Here is a 6,085-nt window from a genome sequence, read left to right as displayed (position 1 = left end):
AAGCAGTCAAATGAATATAGAAATATATACACTGCAAAATATCCATTGGCAAAAACTAGACAAAATAAATGCAAATTAAGACAAATATATGCATTTTAAGCAAAAAAAAAAAAAAAATACAAAAAGCAATGGCAAAGTAAAGAGAAGTAAAGAGAAGTAACACCTAAATCAAGCACAAAAGTCACTGTTTTTGGACACAAGAATCAGAATAACTTGATTGCTGCTTGATTGTGCTTTTTTAAATTAAATTATTTAAAATAAGGTACAAATTCTAAGTAAGAATGATTAAGATAATTATCCCTAAAATAAGCAAAATAATCTAACACTTACACACAATGCTTAATAAGACAAAAAGTCTTATCAGAGAAGAAAATAAGATTTATTGCCTTAAAATTTGAAAATTTCACTTGCTAAGATTTATTTTTTGCAGTGTATATATAGAATATATTTTTTTGCATACTTCCACCATGTACACCATTTAATTTTGTTTTAAGGCTGCACAATCATGTGTTTTTGAAGATTAGTGTACTGTTGCATGTATTAAAATTGCATTATCTAAAAATGAAAGATTAAAAATATATACAAACATGAACACAAATTAACATACAACAAAACAAAAAAATGCTTTATTATATACAAGATTAATTAGAATCAGAAAGAATCAAATAAGTAAATAAATAAACAAAAGAAGAATTAAAGAAGAATTTTGCCTCAGGAGAGAGAGAGAGAGAGAGAGAGAGAGAGAGAGAGAGAGAGAGAGAGAGAGAGTCAGCACATCCATATCAACCACTTGAATTTGTCAGTATTTTTAATATTGACAATAATAAAATTCCATTTGCAGGAGTGTAACACTGCCCTCAGCCCACAGTTATCCTCACGTTTTAAACAAAACTCTTCTGTTTCTGTGTTTTTGCTCAAAACCAATCATAACATTTGTGATGTCAGGCTGGTAAAGGCTGCCAAGGCCAAGCTGGAGTGCTGCTGTTGGTTTGTAATGTTCAAGAATTTCCCCCCGGGGATCAATAAAGTATCTATCTACACTGAAAAAAGTGAAACAAGCATGTCATTTGTTTAAAGTGTTTTTTTATTTTTACTTAATAAAAAAATATGATTTCTCATTTAAACGTATTTTGTTCAGTTTGACCAAAAGCAAAAACAACTACCAAGAAAAAAACTTAACAGAAATAATTTTGCTTAAATAATTTTTTTACTTTAAGTCAGATAGTTTAATGTCACGTGACCTCGTGACGTCGGGACAAGTACCTTCTCCTTGAGTTTTTCTGTCAGCCATTTTACTTCGCGCCGACTGCCAAGTTCATCTGACCCACAGGACAACTGGTTTAATTAAGGTAGGAATTCTAAAGTCTCTTTTAAGGAGGATGATTGTTTAGGAGTGTGTAGGAAGGTAGAAAATGTCAGGATTGACCGCTAATTGTTACTTTTCAGCCTATTTTATGTGTTTTGCTTGTGAGTTTGCTAGCCAGCTTTAACTAGCTAGGTAACGTTAGCTTAGTTAGCTAATGCTGGATAAACGTGTTTTTAAGCTAAATACCTAACTATTTAGTGTTAATTAAGTATATAACGCTGGATAAATGTGGTGTTTAGCTTCAAATCTAGATATTTAGTGTTAATTAAGTATATAACACTGAATAAGCATGTTTTAGCTTAACCTAGATATTTAGTGTTAATTAAGTATATAACCCTGGATTAATGTGTTATTTTAGCTTAGAACCTAGATATTTAGTGTTAGTTAAGTATATAACGCTGGATTAATGTGTTATTTTAGCTTAAAACCTAGATATTTAGTGTTAGTTAAGTATATAACGCTGGATTAATGTTATTTTAGCTTAAAACCTAGATATTTAGTGTTAGTCAAGTATATAACGCTGGATTAATGTGTTATTTTAGCTTAAAACCTAGATATTTAGTGTTAGCTAAGTATATAACGCTGGATAAATGTGACATTTTAGCTTAAAACCTAAATGTTAGTGTTAATAACGCTGGATAAATGTTATTTTAGCTTAAAACCTAGATATTTAGTGTTAATTAAGTATATAACGCTGGATAAATGTGTTCTTTTAGCTTAATACCTAACTATTTAGCGTTAATTAAGTTTATAAAGCTGGATAAACATGTTTAAGCTTAATACCTAACTAACTAGTGTTAATTTGCTATATAATGCTGGATAAATGTGTTTGTTTAACAGTCATTTACTGTGTTAAATCTCTCTTTTTATCTTTTTACAGGTTTGATCTTGAGCTCTTTTGCTGAAAATTTACATCCATCTCTTCTAAATTTGGTGAGTCTCAAAATAAACAAATGAAAATTGCATGTATGGTTAAATAGTGATCAACCAAAAATATAGCAGCAGAATAGGTTTGAACTTATCACTGATATTTACTATGTATACATTGCTTAGATATTCACTGGTTCTTTTTGCATCTAAATTCTTTACTAATACCTTTATTAAGCAGTGGCAATAGGCCAGTTGTAACCTGTAGAGAAAATTCTCATGTTGAACAGAACCTAAGATATTAAGCGAGACCAAATTAAAATGCATGTCAGATCTGTCAAACAGATTTCATACCACAGTGTGTAATTACATTTGCATGTGTTTATTTTTAAAGATCAATCATGAATTCCTGAGAATTACAACTGTTCCACTTCAACCACAGTTCCTGGCTTGGACAAGCACCACAGCAAGCTGATTGAGCTATTCAGAAAGAAGGGAGGAGAGAGAAGACACACCGACAAACGTCCTGAAAGTTCTGGATCAGGTTGGTACTTTTTCGGTACATATGAGTGTTTGTTTTACATCTAGTGCTGGGCAAGGTGACCCCAAATCCTGGTCACAGTTAATTTAGCAAAGGATGAGGATTAACAGAATAAAAAAATGTTAATTGTGATAGTTCTGAATGTTGTGATGTTAGATCACACTTTGGAAGAGATGCTACATTATTTTGAGTTATTTTGCATTGTATGTTTGGGTTTTTATCTAGAGCCTCGAGGTGAGCCTGAAAAGAGAATGTCTGCTAAAGTGCCTCATCGATTACCTGGGGGAAGACGTGGACAGTCTTATCAAGGAATACTTGGTAAGTAGTTATGCATGTAAACATGTTAAGCTTTATGTAAGATAAAACAATGAATATTTTAATTTGACTGTTTACATAAATTACCTCAGGTCCAACAAATAAAACCTTTCCTACATTCCTGTTACATTTCATGTGATTAGCATTCACTGTACCCTGGTCATTATTCACCAGGATAGTTTATTATGTGTAATACAACTAAGATATCTGTGCTGGTGTTTGTTTAAAGTTTGTATATAGACTGACATGCAAAATTCATAGGATAGCATTATGTAATTTCTTCATGTAGTCTTAGAGATTGGCTTGGAACATTGGCCAGTGTGGTTAAGTCAACACAGTTGTTTATCAAATATTGTCTATTTTTACTCAGACCACTGCAGATGTACTTCATTACTTGTGCAACATTCTGGTCTAATCTTGATTTTTTAATTTTAGAAACAAATAGTGTAACATGGGTCAGACAAAAGTGTAAAGGCTTAACTAGCTGTGCCTTCTCAGACTCTTGGCCTTGGTTGGCTAAAGCGTAATCGGACAGTCAATCAAAATATATATATATATATATATATATATTTTTTTTTTATCAGGTTTCTCAGAAGAAGGAAGCTGAGACGGAGCTGAAGGAATCTACAGTAGCAGTGTTTGTCATCAGGGAGGATGAAGACCCTCTCCAATCGCCACATGAAATTGGGATTGTACTTGAAGGTGTGGATGTTCATGAGTTGCCATCAGTAGCACATTCATTTACAATGCTGTTTGGCCTCATCACTGCTGTGAACTATCCTGTGAGTTATCCAAGTAAGCTGAAATACACCTTTTGTAAATATTCATGGACATGGAACCAAAGAAAATGACACGCAAAGTGTGCAGTCTTAGTGTGCAGCTTTAAATATTCTCTCTCACTCGCTCTGTCTTGCTCTCTCTATGTTCAAAAGGTGTACAGTATTTTTGCACTTCTAAATGTTTGAATACTGAAGAAGAAATGTATAAACCATTTTTGTTAAACCACCTTGTTAAACAGTAAAAAGGCCATAACGCACTACCTTTTATGTGAATGTTTAACATACAGCCATATTGGCCTTTTGTTAGAAAGGCAGTATATTTTTTGTTTTTGATTATTTTATTTGTTTTCAGGCTTACTGTAATACTGGTGCATATTTCACTACAATAAGTCACTACAATAAACATGGTCTTTTACTCTCTATTTCTGTCTGTTTGTTGTAACTACATCTTTGAAAGAAATGTAAATTTGGTAATGGAAGAAATTAAGGTGAAAAAAAGGAAAAGCGTACGTGTTATTTTCTTTGTAAGTTTTATGCTTGTGACTAAAGAAAGAGTATTGATTAGGGTGTGATTAATATTTTTAATTTGTACTGAATCAGAAAATTAACTTGAGACAAGTTAATAAAATTGACTGTAACAAAATTAGAGTATTTTTATTAGTTTAGTCTAAAGTAAAAAACAAACTTGGATTTAATATTAAATATTAGTTTTCTCCAAAATAAAAAAATTAGTTGTAACAAAGTAAAATAGCAATATGTGGTCTTTGGAATAAATGATCTTTTTAATTTGTTGGGAAGTAATTTTTTGCTTTGGATAAAGATATTTTTTTAATTGAATTTGAATTAAAATATCAAATTTCAACCAAATTATAAATATAATTTGAGAAAAATTAATACATTTAGCTGTAACAAATTAGAGTAATTTTTTTAAGTTGGTCCAAAGTATCATTTTTTTCAGTGTATCTATCTATCTATCTATCTATCTATCTATCTATCTATCTATCTATCTATCTATCTATCTATCTATCTATCTATCTATCTATCTATCTATCTATCTATCTATCTATCTATCTATTTGTAATTATCAGTAAACTGTGGAATGCAGTCTGATAATAAGCTGTAAATCACGTTAACATTATTATATATTTTTTGTGGATGTTTGGTCACATTCCACATGCACACTGACATTGTGTATAGTAAAAGTGGAATATCAGTTTAGTGCATTATTTCTGTTAACATGTTACTAAATTAAGGATGAAAGATCCAAAATACAAACAAACATGGACATAAAGTATTCAATTAAATGAATTTATATTTATATAGGATATAGCTAAAACCAAAATAAATCTATTTGGTTAAAATGAAATGCATTATTTTAGGGGAAAATGCGAACACTAAGCATTTCAGCCTTAAAACCTTACCCTATAAAACATGGTGGTGGTAGTATAATAGCTCAGGCCTGCTTTGCCTCAGCTTGCCATCTTTAATGGAACAAAGGATTCTGAATTCTGTCACACTAGACTATAAAAGCATAAGTTATCACACTTTTGCGCTCTAACATTAAGTTAATACTGGGCCATTTCCATAGATTAATTAATAAAAAAGTCTAATATTTTGTTTAATTTATCTGATTTCGTTCTTCTCTTCCTTTAAGGACAGTTAATGTTAATTTTATGCAAAAATACAGAATTATGATGTAAAGCTAATATTTAGTCAGTTGTAATGTTCTCTTTCTGTTCAGAGATTAGAAAAACACTCATCATCAGATAAATTGTTGCAAAAATAGTTAGACTAAGAAGAAAGAGTGGGGCTGTAATGCTACTTAAAAGAAACACTAAATAGTTTGACATTTAATTAAACATTTAGACTGATGATAAGGGCAATAATTATTGAGCTACACATACAGAAGTAGTGTGTAATGCATATGTAATGCACGTGTAACATGCCAGACATCTCAGCTTTAAGTTGTAGAGGTTCCTAATGAAGTCCTGTGTGATAATTCATCCCATGCAGCTCCAATATTCTCACACAGTTCCTGCATATTTTATGGTAGGGATAGTTGGGAGTTTTAATAGAGATTACATCTCACACTTTTTTGATCAGGGATGAGTCTGATGAAGCAGCCGAACACGGTGTATTATCTGTGTCTTTAAAGCAAGAGCTTGAGATGGCAGCAGTATGTGGACAAACACTGTTCTGTTGGAATAGACCATCTGC

At 31.4% G+C, this 6,085-nt stretch overlaps 1 long non-coding RNA gene across 1 annotated transcript; it reads left to right on the top strand.

Annotated features, from left to right (window-relative positions):
• Window positions 1–1,146: 1,146 nt before the first annotated feature.
• On the top strand, window positions 1,147–4,290 carry LOC125802278 (uncharacterized). The gene is made up of 5 exons (XR_007439311.1): window positions 1,147–1,349; window positions 2,247–2,299; window positions 2,628–2,777; window positions 3,000–3,092; window positions 3,674–4,290. It is a non-coding gene; the product is annotated as an uncharacterized LOC125802278 (long non-coding RNA).
• The last annotated feature ends 1,795 nt before the right edge of the window (window positions 4,291–6,085 follow it).

Source organism: Astyanax mexicanus, chromosome 5, assembly GCF_023375975.1.
Source record: "Astyanax mexicanus isolate ESR-SI-001 chromosome 5, AstMex3_surface, whole genome shotgun sequence".
NCBI lineage: Eukaryota > Metazoa > Chordata > Actinopteri > Characiformes > Acestrorhamphidae > Astyanax > Astyanax mexicanus.
Note: the sequence above shows the minus strand (reverse complement) of the source record. Positions and strands in the feature narration are given on the sequence as shown.